General features: G+C 42.0%; 1 pseudogene; it reads left to right on the forward strand.

Moving 5' to 3' along the window:
- The window catches only part of LOC111970145 (sodium channel protein type 8 subunit alpha-like), a 98,477-nt pseudogene extending 83,419 nt beyond the window's left edge, over positions 1-15,058 (forward strand).
- The last annotated feature ends 3,305 nt before the right edge of the window (positions 15,059-18,363 follow it).

Below are 18,363 nucleotides of genomic sequence, written 5' to 3' on the forward strand. Positions count from 1 at the left end.
AACGTCTGTGACAAAGTACAGTATTTGTCATTGGTAGACTTTAAATATGTTTTAGACATGATTTTTGCAAATCCTTTCGAATGAAACTGTTCCATTTCTCAAAGGCCATCCAACAGTTCCCCCACCACCCGCCAGTATCACATTATCATGGGTGGTCATGAGAGACAGAGGGGAAGTGAGCTCAAGTTTTCTAACAGGTGTGGTGTCCCATGGTCTCTTTGCCTCTCTGGCTCCTTGCTCCTCTCTGTCCTGTAACTACTCTACATCTTGGGTCCCGTGGGTCTCCTTATGTAGGCTATGGCTCCCTCATGAGTACAATTTTTGGTCTAGAATAGAAAGAAATGTGAGTATGAGATGGCTCAGGCATGTGCATATTCAACCTGTACCTTCTCTCGCAGGTACCTGTAACAGTGTATCTCTTTAAATTAAAAGGAATGTTGAACTGCAGTCAAAAGGCTTGGGGGCTGGTGGTTGAGAGGCCAGGGTAAGGTTCTTGTGGTTTTGTCTCGGGACTCTCCCTTTCACAGGTTGTCCTCTCTCCTACTCGTCCCTACAACTGCCCTCACCTTCCTGGCTCCCATTCTCCATTCTTATACTCAACTGGTACTTTGTGAATTGTTTGAATAGTGTGCGTATACTGTGTCACTTTGAGTTCTTATATAATATCTCCCCTCAAATGTCCCCTGCTTGATTTGGCTACCTCTTTTTCTCTCTTCCCTTATTTTCCCCCTCTTTTTCTGTCAACCACATGTTTCTAACCACGTACACTGTAAAGCCTTTTTTCAAGCTTCACCTTCCTTACAAACTAAAACAAAACAGACTCCCTAAATATCCAGATAAAAATTGGGGCATCTACTATTCCTTGAATTCTGCAGAGGTTTTAACCGCTGCTAAACTTTACTCTCTTTATATTCAGTTTGTGTACATTCAGTTTGTGTACATATTGGTACATATGCATACATATATAAACAATGCATATATATGTATAAATATCGATATGTGTTATTCATTTTCTCTAGCAAATTGGTCCATCTATCTCTGTTACCAATTCTAACTGTTTGGACCCTCTCTCTTCCTCTCTCTCTCTCTCTGTGTATAGGTGTCTATAATCACTCTTATAGCTAATGCGATGGGCTACTCCGATCTAGGGCCCGTTAAATCACTACGGACATTGAGGGCCTTGAGGCCCCTTAGGGCCCTGTCTCGTTTTGAAGGGATGAGGGTAAGATCTAAAACACCAGGCAGCTGGTCCATCTGCATGTCCATTCATTAGATACAGAACCAATGCATGCTATAATGAACTAGAAAGCAAAAATAATGTTAGAAAAGCCAAATGGGGCATTTAAGAAAAAAAATAAGAAATTTAACACAATTCTGTCCAAAAGGAAAATGCATGCAAAATTCTACACATGCTCATCTATGACACGCTATTTGCATGAAAAGATCATTTCAGAAAGTCATGATGCAGCTGATATGAAATCAATGATTATCTCAAATATGGATAAAGTATGCATTTGAAAGCAATTTCAGGTTAATTGTAATTTTAAAATGTTGATTGGTTAAAACGGAAATATGTTGCAACGCTGCCTCATCACAATGTCAAAACAGAGTATAGATGTGGAACTTATGAAAGAAGACTGGAGAATGAAGTCACTCATCCCATATGAATAAGATGTCATTTTTAACTGAAACTGGCAATCTATTGTACTTATTTTAGAGCCTTCACTTCTACTATCGAGAGCTTTCAAGCAAGAGATCCTTCCTGTACCCTGTTCCTTCATCTACTGTTTCACGCGTCTCACTCAAACATTCCAATGTAACACATGACTTACGAGAATCACCCCAGCAAACATGACCCCATTGGCCCCATGTGGGTATTCAGTGGGCAAGTTGGGCATGGGCTAGCCCACACCAGCCCAAACCGGGCTAGCCATCACCAGCCCAAACCGGGCTAGCCATCACCAGCCCAAACCGGGCTAGCCCACACCAGCCCAAACCGGGCTAGCCCACACCAGCCCAAACCGGGCTAGCCATCACCAGCCCAAACCGGGCTAGCCCACACCAGCCCAAACCGGGCTAGCCATCACCAGCCCAACAAAGGCTAGCCCACACGAATCCCTCACCAGCCCTACATTAGAGTTTTCTAACCCAGAGGCCAAACAGGCCAATACTTCTGGGAACGCCTCTCGACACAGGCTCGACCGACCAGACCGGGGTTTGGGATGTCAATGAGAGAAGTGAAAAATGTATCCTTAGTTGTCCATTTTTTTTAATTGATTTCTAAAAAACGTATTAAAGTAGCTGAACATCCTAATAGAAGTGACAAACTGACACATTAAAATGTTGGTCAAAAATAACTTTATTTCAAAGGAGTGCCTTTGATTTGATGGCCTGCACATGGTCAGTTTGGTGCATGTGCCAAACTGTTTCTGTGCATGAGTTTAGCTAGGGAATTTCTATTGGAGAAGCTGTTTCTGGGCATCTTCATACTGAACCATCTTTGCCGAAATGGGCTAGCCATCACCAGCTCAACACAGGCCAGCCATCACCAGCTCAACACAGGCTAGCCAACACCAATCCCAACACAGGCTTGCACACAACAAATCCCACACCAACCCAATGTGGGTTAGCCCAGCATGGGCATTCCCACACCAAGCCCAGCACGGGCCAGCCCACACCAAGCCCAGCACCGGCCAGCCCACACCAAGCCCAGCATGGTCTAGCCCACACCAGCTACTTCATAACGTAGAGGCGGGGGCTCATTCAAATATTTGTGGGTGTGGTGTGCACACAGTTATTTTTGTGCAACCATTACTGAGTGTCATTCCAGTTTAAGGATTGCATTGTGTGATGCCCAAAAAAAGTATTGACTTGTACACTGCCAATGAAGAAGTGTTTCAAAAAATTTAAATAAGTGCATGTGGCATATAAGAAACTTAACAGTTTCTCTTGTAAAAAATATATGTATGATAGTAACAACTTGGTTGTCTACAATGTAACACATTTGCTAAATACCTTTAAGGTTGGAATATTATACTATTTATTTAAAGCTACAAATTCTAACTTCAGGCGACCCGACCAAATTTACTGAGAGATGTGAGTTATAGATCTTTAATTCCTGTTGAAAGCAAGTCTAAGAAGAGGTAGATATGTTCTATGTGTGCTATTTCTATGCTTCCCGTTCTGAACTTTCGGTTTTGTACATCAGCTGAATATACAATATATTTGGTTATGGAAAATATAGTTCACAGCAGTTTAGATGGTACAATGACTGTCTATACAATAACTGCTTGTTTTGTCACATAAACTGAAGTTAGGCTAACTATTAGAATTTTAGCAACCAGGAAATGGCGGCGTGATTCTGCATAGTGCATCTTTAAGTAAATAAGTTACATTTGAATAAATACCTGCCCTGGGGCCAATGTGGAGCCGATGAGCAAAAGCACATTGGCTCAGTTTGGGCAGTACAGGGGGCCAATAGCTTAGCCTGCATAGAGCCCACATCGTGCCAATGTGGTCATGTTTGCTGGTACCAGTTTCCAGTAAGCACCATTATAGAAAACAGAACGTGTAAGCTGAGCCATTGGGCAGGGCTTATTTGTTGAAGCTTTGGCACGTGACGCCTACACCAAGTGAGACGCATAGTAGCATTTCTCACAGTTTAATATACCATAGTCTCTTATTGGTTTTAAGTTTCAGGTAGTATCATCTGTCAATTTCCTGTGAAGGATTTTACCACTGGTTGTTATTCTTGAAAATGTTGGTCTTGTCTCCTCTCCGACTTGTAATTCCTCCCATATGTACAATTCAGATCTGTCTACTGTTCTCCCCACATCCCTAGTTATGTCATGTCACCAGAGATTGGTGAAGTACTGTATATCAAGCACCAGAATTAGTGTTTCTGTCTGGACTTCATCTGGCTATAGCATTATGTTGCAAAATATATTTATTATGTCTGTATCGCTGAACCCGCGTTACAGCGTGATTTGCACTTTAAAGGCTATGTTCCTGTGTTAGAGGAGACTGCATTCACAGTATGTCAGCTTACTCGGAAAATACCTTTAAATGATCTGTCTTGCAATCTGTAAAGCTTCAGCGATACAGTTTGAATAGAGCCCTCAACCTCCATAATACAGGATTATTGTGCTGTTATTTGACTGATAATGCCTGAAATATTTACATGCAAGCAATGCACACATGCCAGAAAGCCATGTTTCTCTTCTTGACAACAGCAGTTGACAATAACAGAAAATCAACAACCATTTGCCGGTAGTAGGCGTTGTTTTTTAAAATATTGATAAGGTAAACTCATAACATCTTCACAGAATTTAGTCAGCCTAGTTATGAAGAGGGAACCAGGTACATCTTCACATCATTATGATGTCCATTTAGTGAGGTTAGCTCCCTAGTCTACTCATCAAATCAAATTGTATTTGTCACATTCACCTTATAGTGAAATGCTTACTTACTAGCCCTTAACCAACAATGCAGTTTTAAGAAAATACCTAAAAGAAAGTAAGAGATAAGAATAACACATGATTAAAGAGCAGCAGTAAATAACAATAGCGGGGCTATATACAGGGGGTACCGGTACAGAGTCAATGTGCGGGGGCACCGGTGTCGAGGTAATTGAGGTAATATGTACATGTAGGTAGAGTCATTAAGGTGACTATGCATAGATAATAACAGAGTAGCAGCAGCGTTCCGGGGGGGGGGGTGGGCAGCAATGCAAATATTCTGGGTAGCCATTATCGCTTGCCGTGCGGTAACTAGGTGTGTGTTTAGTTGAGGTCGTTTGCCATAACCACAACACATTCCGAGGGAAACCTTCAGCAAAGTCCTCTCATCTCAGTTCTGATTGTCTTGTCAAGTTGGGAACATGGCTCTGTACATGTGCCTGTATGACTGTGCATGCCAGGCTCAGCTTAGCTGTCTGAGAGCTGCTGGGTGTCCTGCATTAAAACATCCAATGTACATCGTCAGAGCATTACACCGTGTGCTGCTGCTGACACCGCCACAACCTATCCAGGCACCTAAGAGTGTACTCATTAAAGGTTTCAAATAGGTACACCAAAAATGGGATCTCAAACTATTCACTGTACTTCACCCATTTTTTTTATTGTCACTTACACGAGATAGATGCAGTGAAATGTGTTGTTTTATAGGGTCACCCATAGTACAGTGACTCTGGCACAAATTAGAGCCTTGCTCAAGGGCGCATCGACAGATTTTTCACCTTGTCAACTCAGGTATTCAAACCAGCAACCTTTCGGTTACTGGTCCAACGCTCTAAACACAGGCTCATTTTAACACCAGTATACATCATTGGTGACGTCAGTTGCATATAATAGTAATAGCAACATATAAGTCATAGTCAAGATAAACCAAACTGATGTGCAAATCACATAAGGTATATGACCTTTATCTCTGAGAGGGAGTGGGTTTATTTTTGTATATATGTGTGAGTTGTATCTCATGCTGCTCCTGTTTCCTTGGTTACATGTGTAGGTGGTGGTGAATGCCTTGGTTGGAGCCATCCCCTCCATCATGAACGTGCTGCTGGTGTGCCTCATCTTCTGGCTCATCTTCAGTATCATGGGGGTCAACCTGTTTGCAGGGAAGTATTACTACTGCTTCAACGAGACCTCAGAGGAAAACTTTAAACCCGACGTCGTCAACAACAAGACTGAGTGCTTTGCACTAATCAACGCAAATTACAGTGAGGTCAGGTGGAAGAATGTCAAAATTAACTTTGACAATGTGGCTGCAGGATACCTGGCACTTCTACAAGTGGTGAGTTCAAGGTCTTTCCTATCAATGTTTTGACTTTTAACTAATTTGGCCCTCCCACAGTGGAGGTCAAAGTTGATTGGACATTGAACAGTACTTAGACTGCAGGATTCAATTCTCATATTTTTCAATCAATGGCTTCTTACTGTACCTTTATCTCCTTCATCTTGTAATTTTCCTCCTTCCTCTTCAACACCTCATTCTAATTTTCCTCTCTTTCTGCTTTACCTTCATTCTTCTTCCTCATGTTTCTTTTCCATGTTTTCTCACATTACTTTATATATCCCCTCTCTCACAGGCCACGTTTAAAGGCTGGATGGACATAATGTATGCCGCCATTGATTCTCGGAAGGTATGCCTGTCACTTGTATGAGATTTGTCTCCCTTTTGTTCGTTGGTTGGTATTTTGTGAACAGATGTAACATGTTCCAGAAGAACCTACCAATACTAACTTGTAGCGAAAAGGGCTTTTGTACTAACTTGTAGCGAAAAGGGCTTTTGAACCCACAACTTGCAATGTAATGAGGGACAATTTGGAGCTTGAATGTGTTTTTCCTGCTCTCTGTAGGTGGAGGATCAGCCGATCTATGAAGACAACATCTACATGTATATCTACTTTGTTGCCTTCATCATCTTTGGCTCTTTCTTTACCCTCAATCTCTTCATTGGTGTCATCATTGACAACTTTAACCAGCAAAAGAAAAAGATAAGACCATATTTTCCTTATTCCATGGACCTGTTGATAAGATAAAACTAGGTTAAGAAGAGGTTCCCACATTCTTTGGCTCAACAAGGTTGTAACTAGATGTTTTCTTGTCTCCTTTACTTTGGAGGTCAGGATATATTCATGACAGAAGAGCAGAAGAAATACCACACTGCCATGAAAAAACTTGGCTCAAAAAACACAAAACCTATTCCGAGACCACTGGTGAGTCTCTTCCTATGGTTCCTTTAGCCTAAGGGCTGCTTTGGGGAGGGGTAAATTAGGAGTTCTAATTAGGTAACATTCAAAAGACATGTAAACTAAACTTTACTAACCAACAGACCTTCCAGAATGTACCCTAACAAATGTGCCTTGCTTTGATTCGTTAAATCTACTAACTCTCTTTATCTTTGCTCCATAATGTTTTCTCTTTTCTCTCAGAATAACTTTCAGGGCTGGTATTTGACTTCGTAACGCAGCAGGTCTTTGATATATCTATTATGATGTTGATCTGCCTCAACATGGTGACCATGATGGTGGAGACGGACGATCAGTCAGAAGAAACCGACATTATTCTCTACTGGGTCAACTTCGTCTTCATCGTTGCTTTTACTACCGAGTTTGTGTTAAAGCTCTTTGCCCTTCGCCACTACTACTTCACCATTGGGTGGAACATCTTTGACGTGGTGTGGTCATTCTCTCATTGTTGGTCAGTAGTGATTTCCTCCTTTCCTCCTACATGCAGTTTGCCTATTTTTTTATTTTTTTATTTTTATTTCACCTTTATTTAACCAGGTAGGCTAGTTGAGAACAAGTTCTCATTGGCAACTGCGACCTGGCCAAGATAAAGCATAGCAGTGTGAACAGACAACACAGAGTTACACATGGAGTAAACAATAAACAAGTAAATAACATGGTAGAAAAAGAGAATCTATATACAATGTGTGCAAAAGGCATGAGGTAGGCAATAATCGAATAATTACAATTTAGCAGATTAACACTGGAGTGATAAATCATCAGATGATCATGTGCAAGAAGAGATACTGGTGTGCAAAAGAGCAGAAAAGTAAATAAATAAAAGCAGTATGGGGGTGAGGTAGGTAAATTGGGTGGGTAGTTTACAGATGGACTATGTACAGCTGCAGCGATCGGTTAGCTGCTCGGATAGCAGATTTTTAAAGTTGTTGAGGGAGATAAAAGTCTCCAACTTCAGAGATTTTGCAATTCGTTCCAGTCGCAGGCAGCAGAGAACTGGAAGGAAAGGTCCAAATGAGGTTTTAGCTTTAGGGATGATCAGTGAGATACACCTGCTGGAGCGCGTGCTGGTGTAGCCATCGTGACCAGTGAACTGAGATAAGGCGGCACTTTACCTAGCATAGCCTTGTAGATGACCTGGAGCCAGTGGGTCTGACGACGAACATGTAGCGAGGGCCAGCCGACTAGGGCATACAGGTCGCAGTGGTGGTCGTATAAGGTGCTTTAGTAACAAAACGAATGGCACTGTGATAAACTGCATCCAGTTTGCTGAGTAGAGTGTTGGAAGCTATTTTGTAGATGACATCGCCGAAGTCGAGGATCGGTAGGATAGTCAGTTTTATCGGTAAGTTTGGCGGCGTGAGTGAAGGAGGCTTTGTTGCGGAATAGAAAGCCGATTCTTGATTTGATTTTGGATTGGAGATGTTTGATATGAGTCTGGAAGGAGAGTTTGCAGTCTAGCCAGACACCTAGGTACTTATAGTGTCCACATTTCTAGGTCGGAGCCGTCCAGGGTGGTGATGCTAGTCGGGCGTGCGGGTGCAGGCAGCGAACGGTTGAAAAGCATGCATTTGGTTTTACTAGCGTTTAAGAGCAGTTGGAGGCCACGGAAGGAGTGTTGTGGCATTGAAGCTCGTTTGGAGGTTAGATAGCACAGTGTCCAAGGAAGGGCCGGAAGTATATAGAATGGTGTCGTCTGCGTAGAGGTGGATCAGGGAATCGCCCGCAGCAAGAGCAACATCATTGATGTATACAGAGAAAAGAGTCGGCCCGAGAATTGAACCCTGTGGTACCCCCATAGAGATGCCAGAGGACCGGACAACATGCCTCCGATTTGACACACTGAACTCTGTCTGCAAAGTAGTTGGTGAACCAGGCAAGGCAGTCATTAGAAAAACCGAGGCTACTGAGTCTGCCGATAAGAATATTGTGATTGACAGAGTCGAAGCCTTGGCCAGGTCGATGAAGACGGCTGCACAGTAATGTCTTTTATCGATGGCGGTTATGATGTCGTTTAGTACCTTGAGCGTGGCTGAGGTGCACCCGTGACCGGCTCGGAAACCGGATTGCACAGCGGAGAAGGTACGGTGGGATTCGAGATGGTCAGTGATCTGTTTGTTGACTTGGCTTTCGAAGACCTTGATAGGCAGGGCAGGATGGATATAGGTCTGTAACAGTTTGGGTCCAGGGTGTCTCCCTTTGAAGAGGGGATGACCGCGGCAGCTTTCCAATCCTTGGGGATCTCAGATGATACGAAGGAGAGGTTGAACAGGCTGGTAATAGGGGGTGCGACAATGGCGGCGGCGAAGTTTCAGAAATAGGGGTCCAGATTGTCAAGCCAGCTGATTTGTATGGGTCCAGGTTTTCCAGCTCTTTCAGAACATCTGCTATCTGGATTTGGGTAAAGGAGAAGCTGGGGAGGCTTGGGCGAGTAGCAGCGGGGGGGGGGGCTGTTGGCCGAGGTTGGAGTCGCCATGAGGAAGGCATGGCCAGCCATTGAGAAATGCTTGTTGAAGTCTTCGATTATCACGGATTTATCGGTGGTGACCGTGTTACCTAGCCTCAGTGCAGTGGGCAGCTGGGAGGAGGTGCTCTTGTCTCCATGGACTTTACAGTATCCAGAACTTTTTGGAGTTAGAGCTGCAGGATGCAAATTTCTGCTTGAAAAAGCTGGCCTTTGCTTTCCTGACTGACTGCGTGTATTGGTTCCTGACTTCCCTGAACAGTTGCATATCGCGGGGGCTCTTCAGCAATGCCCTCTTCAGCAATAACCCTAACCCTATTGTCATCCATGCCTGGTATTTGAGTCCTAGAACTTGAGTTGCTGTTTTAATTATTAGAAATGGATTGCTCTATTTTCTATCAAAAATAATCTGTGTAGAAATATCTCATAATTATGAAATTTAAGGCTTGGAAAGTGAGATCATATGTTAACATCTCCCCCTAGTGGCCAAAGTCACAGGACAGTTTGTATTATTTTTAAATATCTATATGACGTGTTATGGATTTAAGGAAACATACTAAAAGGATTGCAGAACATACCAGCAATAATACATTTCTCCCTATCCTCTTCTGTCTGCTTCTCTATCCAGGCATGTTCCTCGCAGACATCATTGAGAAGTACTTTGTCTCTCCAACCCTCTTCAGGGTGATCCGACTGGCTCGAATCGGCAGAATCCTGCGTCTGATCAAAGGGGCAAGGGCATTCGGACTCTACTGTTTGCCCTGATGTGTCCCTTCCTGCTCTGTTCAACATCGGGTTGTTGCTCTTCCTGGTTATGTTCATCTTCTCTATTTTTGGGTCTAACTTTGGCTATGTCAAGCATGGGGCAGGAATCGACGACATGTACAACTTTGAGACATTTGGCAACAGCATGATCTGCCTGTTTATGATCACRACYTCTGCCGGCTGGGACGGTTTGTTGTTACCCATRCTCAACTACCCCCCAGACTGTGACCCACAACTGGAGAACCCAGGTGCACCYAATACYGGCGACTGCGGCAARCCCTCGGTWGGGATTTTCTTRTTRGTCATGTARATTATCGTCTCCTTCCTAATRGTGGTCAACATGTACATTGCCATRATCCTTGAGAACTTCGGCGTTGCGACTGAAGAGAGTGCCGACCCGCTCAGCGAAGACGACTTCACGACCTTCTACGAAATATGGGAGAAGTTCGACCCAGACGCCTCGCAGTTCATCACCTATGGCAAGCTTGGTGACTTTGCAGACTACCTCGAGCACCCGCTCCGTGTTCCAAAGCCCAACACCATAGAGCTGATCTCCATGGACTTGCCCATGGTGAGCGGGGACCGGATACACTGCCTCGACATTCTGTTTGCATTCACCAAGCGGGTACTAGGCGATACCGGAGAGCTGGACATGCTGAGGGATCAAATGGAACAGCGCTTTATTGCGGCGAACCCGTCCAAAGTGTCTTATGAGCCCATTACCACTACTCTGAGGCGCAAGCAGGAGGACGTGTCGGCCAAAATCATCCAGCAGGCCTACCGAAACTACCTGGCTAGACGTGGCTTCAAATGCAAGCGCAGACCGGCCAATAACAATAATGTAAAGAATGGTGGGACGAATCCGGAAAAGGAAAAGAAGGAGGGTACGCCCTCCACTGCCTCTCTCCCCTCCTATGACAGTGTAACCAAACCTGACAAGGAAAAACAGGATGAGAACGAAGGAAAAGCAGGGAGGAAGGAGAAGGGCAGAAACCAAAAATCCGTCAGGGAATCTAAGTGTTAGAGTATTGGAATAATAATAACAGTCATAACAATAATAATTATAATAATGTAACTTCAAGCAAAGCGAGAGGAAACCATCTAACCCACACAGATGTACAGATTATTTCATTTGCAAGAAAGAAAAATAATAATATTAATAATTTTGTTTAAAGACTTCATACTATCGATGCAGTGAAGCAGCTCCGTCTCTTACAGCTTAAAGAGACTTGAACTTGATTTAAACCAAACATAATCAGCGTACTGTGTGACATTGTTGCATCTAGACTACTGATCTTAACAAAATGGAATGAAAAACAGACAAAATATGAAAGAAATGGGCAGTTCCCTGACTGGTGGATTACACATAAGGAACATAACTTTTCACTAAGAGGAATGAATGAGAAACGCTGATTTGGGATGTTTGGGATTCCCGTCAGCAATGGATTCCCATGGAAATACAGAGCTATGCAGGAAAAACATGGAAATACTGCTCGACTTGAAGAATCACCTTCGAAAAGCAGTCAGAAGGGACTCTGTATCATTGAATTTAGTCATTCATGGAGCACATTTATGTACATTATCAGTCTATATGAACAAACAGAAGAACAGCTGAGGAGAGAAAGACAAAAACCCATAGTAGCCTAAAGTAAGGGTTTTCCATTTGGGTTGTTAATGCTGAATATAGTATCTCCACAATTTGAGCGGCAAAAAAAGGTTACAAAAAAAAAATCTACAATTTTCCCATGTCATATAACTCTTCCTCACCTTCTATCTTTGTTATACCCACATCAAAAGGCTTTTACTACATGGGCTTTCACACCAATTTGTTAAGGGGCTGTTGATTAGGGAGTCACCTTGGGCCAAGGGCTTACATTTACTCAGTCATATTTCCAAACAAATACATAAATAATTGTGCTTGTTCAATGCATAGAAATGACTTGCATGATGGCATGTTTTGATCAGAAATCTTGCATGAATAATCATAGTCCACAAGACACTAATACTCAGACCACAACAGTGGCTCGACCATAGGTTTGAGGTTGTCCACTGTCAAAAATTCAACGTTAGAAGTAAATCATTGGTATTATGATGATAAACCTTGTGTGGAATGAATACCAACATTGTGGATTGTATGAGGAGAAATAGAAAATGTTATTGCTGCTATGGGATGCAGAAGAGAAGGGAATGGATGTCTGTGTGTATGTATTATTGAGTGGATTTGATGGATCGTTTTAAATCTTAAAAAGCTTATATATTATTTGAATGCAGCAATATCACATACCTAATCGACCATGCCATCTGCCTTTGTTTTTGTGTTGGATGAGGGCATTGTGGGAGTGTCTAAGTGTGCAGGGAATTGATGTAGCAAGGTGGTTTCCATTTCTGTTTTTTCTCTAAGGACAATTTAGACTGTTCTACAAGGTTTAAGTGTAGAAAGAATGTTGTATTTCTGTTTCCAATAACTGTTTTATTTCCTTATCATGTGCTGATTCATTTGTACATGTTGTTATGGTTATCTAGTCTGTATCATTTTAACATGTATTTTCAGCCATTTCTTTAATGTGGTTGAGAGTTAATCTTGTGCTAGGAGATTAGAGAAACACCTATTTCTGTTTATGTGGAGAAGCCTTGTTGCTCATCATCACCCCTTGGAATGGGAGTGGGTGAACAGTACCCCCTGCTGCCTATTCTGTTTTTTGCTGTCATTGTTAGACAGAGATCCTAGAACTGTACGCAATGCTTGAAGAGTTCACCCCTTTATCTCAGGAGATATTACAGATGTATTATAATGAGCTCTGCAACTAAATGCAAGTGAATGTGATGAGAGTATTTATGAAACACTTTTTCCTATGATTTTGTGTGATGTTATGCCACCCAATTGGACAATGGTCTCGGCTGGCAATAGCTAGGGCAGCCAGTCTATCAGGGGCCACTTTAGAGCTTCCTGTAAAAGACATTTAGAAATATAGGGCTAGAAGCATCTCAGTGAAAAAGCAACATTTCGCTCGCTTGTAAGGGCAGCGTTTGTATCAATAGTAAATTATATTAGTGGTTGTGTAGCTATGGATTTAGGTTAGGTCTGAATAAAATACAACAATAACAATAATACTGCTCACCCCAATATCAGTCATAGGTACTTAAGAAACAATGTGAGGAGATGTCATGAAAGGGAAAATGGATATGTTAGTTTGAGCAGAACACTCAATTCTATGAGGCAAAACAGGTATGTGAGCACTAGAGAGCAGGCCCCATAATTCTATATTTGAGAAAAATGTGCTCCAAAACCATCAGCCATTTACTCCACTTACCTAGCAAGTATATCTCGTAACAAATACCAAATAATGAACAGAGCACTTGATGCATTGTAAAGGTACAGTGAGCCGTAACACGTTAAGAAGACACCCAAGCTTTTGCACTTCCTGTTGTGCAGTGATGTCACTACCTTCCTGTTTATGAATAAATCCCCAATCCCCTTCTCAAGTTCTATGGTCTAGTTGCTGCATGAGATCTCCAAAATCAGTGTGGGTGTTAAGTTGAACCAAATAAAACTCTGAATGATAAGCATAAAAGCAACTGCTGTCCATTTTTCTCCATCCCCATCAAGGATATACATGTATAAATGTATAAACAGAAAAATGTAAAAACCTTACATCAATTTGAAAAACAAAATGAGAAAAAATTATGTACAGTTCAGGCTGTGTTGTAAACGGCACAAATTGCTGAAAAGTTAAGAATTAACTTTTTAAGAGACTATAAATAATGTAATATATCATTTTATTTTATGCGTGCATGCATGTGTAGTTTTTTGTAAATACAGAAATACTTAAACTACTGCTATTAATCTAATATGAATAACCGTAAATAGAATGGCTTCCAGCTGACACCCCTTGTCACACTTGTTAGACTCTGACACGTGTTAGGTGGAGTAGATTTTTGGAGTCACTTTTCACATTAAAAAGGGAGTAAATAAAAAATCTATATTAAAAAGAAAAAACAATATAAAAATCAATACATATATAGAGCTATATACACACACACACACACACAGAATATATATATTCTAATATATATATATATGTCCTCAACTCTCCCTTCCACTTCTTGTACTGAGGAGAATGCAGTGCAACAGACTGTAATAACTCACATTTATTTTTTGTGTGCAATATGTTCAGTGAATGACCAAAACTCTGGCCTGCCCAGGATCTCTATGTACTGGGGAACAGCGTACAATGGCTGCTTGCTGAGGATTGTGTAGCCTGCATTGGTGAGAGGATTGCACTACCAGCACACCCTTTTGTACATGTGTGAAGATGTCTTGCCCACAACTTCTCCCACCTCTTCCCGCTTCCCACATACACACTCTCCACCCTGAGACAAGCCGGCGCTGGCCGGTCATTATGCCCCGGTATCCTGAGCCTCAGGTCGCCTTGTGTGACAGCTTTTTACTTGTTATAGCTCTGACCTTCCTCCAGGTTCCCCCTAAACACACCAGTGCAGTTTGGATTTATTGTTATTTTCTAAACAATGCATCTGATAATTTCAAGATGTATTGTTTTTGTTATTTCTATTTGTTTCTTGGTGCAATATCTCTTAATGGCATGTGCCTTTTAGCTGCCTTTTTAGACTTTACAACACATCAGTAAAAAGGATATATCCAAACCCATTGGTTTAGTGAATCAAAATGGAGAGAAAACATCACCTAGACTAGATCAACAGAACTAACATCTTATAGTAATCTATTGCAAGTGCTCTCTCTGTATTCTGTTCACTGATCATTTAGCTGGTGAGAGAGCTTGCCTTCTGTTTTACACTTGGGTTCAATTCTGGTGTGGATTTATGAAATTATTTATGTAGCCTTTATTTTGTAGCATGACTGAGACCTGTTATTTGTTGGGGTTTTTTTGTTGCCAAAAATATTTTCTTAAAGCTTTTTGAGTGTCATTGTTATCTCTTGCCACTAATACAGTCAGAGAGAGGACAGTGTTGCACAACCACTTGGGACTAAGTGAGAATCAGTGAAAGATTGTCTTCATTTGAGCACGAATCCATTTCCAAACAATAAAGCAGCCTTCCAGTTATGCTTCATAGTGGTGTCTTTTTTTCCTAGAAAATAATGAACTACAGTTTGTATATACATGAGAGGAAAACGTTTCTCATTTGGTTTTCATCACAGACTTTAAAATGAATATCAGTGTAGATTTACAGTAATAAACAGAAAGACTAGTCATCTGAAATCACAGCAAGGTCAGTGGTGGATCTTGTCTGCAAGCATCTAACCAGTAACTGGCCAAATCTGTATTAAAAGGATAGCACCTCAAGTAGCACAGCATAGTGTGGTGTGCTGTGTAGTGCAGTAGTTTGAACTGTGTGTGCGTGCGTGTGCGCACATGCGTGTGTATAAAGTGGCCCACTGAATGAGAGAGGGAAGGAAAGACGGAGGGTAAAAACTGTGCTGCAGTGCAGATAGATGAATGCAGTGGCCTGGGCTGAGTCAGCAGCAGCCTGCTCTCAATACTGTAGACCTCCCTCCCTCCCTGTCCCACAACCTACTGCACACGAGGGGAAGGGGAAGGAAGTAAGAGAGGAAAAAATACATGAGCAGTAGGAAGACGGAGAGAGAGGAGATGCTGAGATTTATTAATGTGAAAAATGTATGCATGTATTTCAATGTAAAAAATACCTGGGCATATCTAAGCTGATATGTGAATGTGCAATTGTAGACTCCTAAATCATACACACAAACAGACATTTTGTAATAGACTCATATGTTATTCTAGTTTAAAGTGGCACTGTGCCCTGCTCCTTATCTTTCTCTCCTTCTCCATCCATATGTTCTTGTTCTCTACGCTTTTAATAAATAGATAGCCTAACCAGCACCTGGGGTGGATCGGGAAGGGGTCAGGGTTGAAAATAGGGGCCTATAAATCACAACATAAGACAATTGTGTAGGAGAGCAGGAGGATATGTGTGTGTGCATCCCAACAGGCACCATATCCCCTATATAGTGCACTACTGTTGTCCAGAGCCCTATATGGGCCATGGTCAAAAGAAGCGCACTATATAAGGAAAATATATATGAAGAAAAACAGTTTGCAGCACTCTCCAGCGGTGAACTGGAGAACTACTAAAGAATGTTCACAAGACAAATTACAAACGATTAGTCAGCGAGCTCAATCAAACTGATGAGTTGCATTGAAAGTTTCTATAACTACCTCTATTTGAAATTAATTTGCACTTAAAGGCCAAAAATAATGAGTAGTACATACAGTGGTGCAAAAAAGTATTTAGTCAGCCACCAATTGTGCAAGTTCTCCCACTTAAAAAGATGAGAGAGGCCTGTAATTTTCATCATAGGTACACTTCAACTATGACAGACAAAATTAGGAGAAAAAATCCAGAAAATCACATTTTATGAATTTATTTGCAAATTATGGTAGAAAATAAGTATTTGGTCACCTACAAACAAGCAAGATTTCTGGCTCTCACAGACCTGTAACTTCTTTAAGAGGCTCCTCTGTCCTCCACTCGTTACCTGTATTAATGGCACTGTTTGAACTTGTTATCAGTATAAAAGACACCTGTCACAACCTCAAACAGTCACACTCCAAACTCCACTATGGCCAAGACCAAAGAGCTGTCAAAGGACACCAGAAACAAAATTGTAGACCTGCACCAGGCTGGGAGACTTGAATCTGCAATAGGTAAGCAGCTTGGTTTGAAGAAATCAACTGTGGGAGCAATTATTAGGAAATGGAAGACATACAAGACCACTGATAATCTCCCTCGATCTGGGGCTCCACGCAAGATCTCACCCCGTGGGGTCAAAATGATCACAAGAACGGTGAGCAAAAATCCCAGAACCACACGGGGGGACCTAGTGAATGACCTGCAGAGACTGGGACAAAGTAACAAAGCCTACCATCAGTAACACACTACGCCGCCAGGGACTCAAATCCTGCAGTGCCAGACGTGTCCCCCTGCTTAAGCCAGTACATGTCCAGGCCCATCTGAAGTGTGCTAGAGAGCATTTGGATGATCCAGAAGAAGATTGGGAGAATCTCATATGGTCAGATGAAACCAAATTATAACTTTTTGGTAAAAACTCAACTCGTCGTGTTTGGAGGACAAAGAATGCTGAGTTGCATCCAAGAACACCATACCTACTGTGAAGCATGGGGGTGGAAACATCATGCTTTGGGGCTGTTTTTCTGCAAAGGGACCAGGACGACTGATCCGTGTAAAGGAAAGAATGAATGGGGCCATGTATCGTGAGATTTTGAGTGAAAACCTCCTTCTATCAGCAAGGGCATTGAAGATGAAACGTGGCTGGGTCTTTCAGCATGACAATGATCCCAAACACACCGCCCGGGCAATGAAGGAGTGGCTTCGTAAGAAGCTTTCAAGGTCCTGGAGTGGCCTAGCCAGTCTCCAGATCTCAACCCCATAGAAAATCTTTGGAGGGAGTTGAAAGTCCGTGTTGCCCAGCAACAGCCCCAAAACATCACTGCTCTAGAGGAGATCTGCATGGAGGAATGGGCCAAATACCAGCAACAGTGTGTGAAACCTTGTGAAGACTTACAGAAAACGTTTGACCTCTGTCATTGCCAACAAAGGGTATATAACAAAGTATTTTTGCGATAAACTTTTGTTATTGACCAAATACTTATTTTCCACCATAATTTGCAAATAAATTCATTAAAAATCCTACAATGTGATTTTCTGGAATTTTTTTCTCTCATTTTGTCTGTCATAGTTGAAGTGTACCTATGATGAAATTTATAGGCCTCTCTCATCTTTTTAAGTGGGAGAACTTGCACAATTGACTAAATACTTTTTTGCCCCACTGTATACACTACATAAGCAAAAGTATGTGGACACCTGCTCGTCAAACATTTAATTCCAAAAATTATGGGTATTAATATGGAGTTGGTCCCCCCTTTTCTGCGTTCCAATTCATCCCAAAGGTATTTGATGGGGTTGAGGTCAGGCCTCTGTGCAGACCAATCAAGTTCTTCCACACCGATCTCAACAAACCATTTCTGTATGAACCTCGCTTTTGTGCATGGGGAATTGTCATGCTGAAACAGGAAAGGACCTTCCCCAAACTGTTGCCACAAAGTTGGAAGCACAGAATCATCTAGAATGTCATTGTATGCTATAACGTTAAGATTTCCCTTCACTGGAACAGCCCCAGACCATTATTCCTCCTCCACCAAACTTTAGTTTTTTTTTTAATTTAACCTTTATTTAACTAGGCAAGACAGTTATTAAGAACAAACATCTTATTTACAAAGACGGCCTACCCCGGCCAAACCTGGACCAATTGTGCGCCTCCGTATGGGACCCCCGATCACGGCCAGATGTGATACAGCCTGGATTTGAA

The sequence above is a fragment of the Salvelinus sp. IW2-2015 genome, linkage group LG11, assembly GCF_002910315.2.
Source record: "Salvelinus sp. IW2-2015 linkage group LG11, ASM291031v2, whole genome shotgun sequence".
NCBI classification, from domain to species: Eukaryota; Metazoa; Chordata; class Actinopteri; order Salmoniformes; family Salmonidae; genus Salvelinus; species Salvelinus sp. IW2-2015.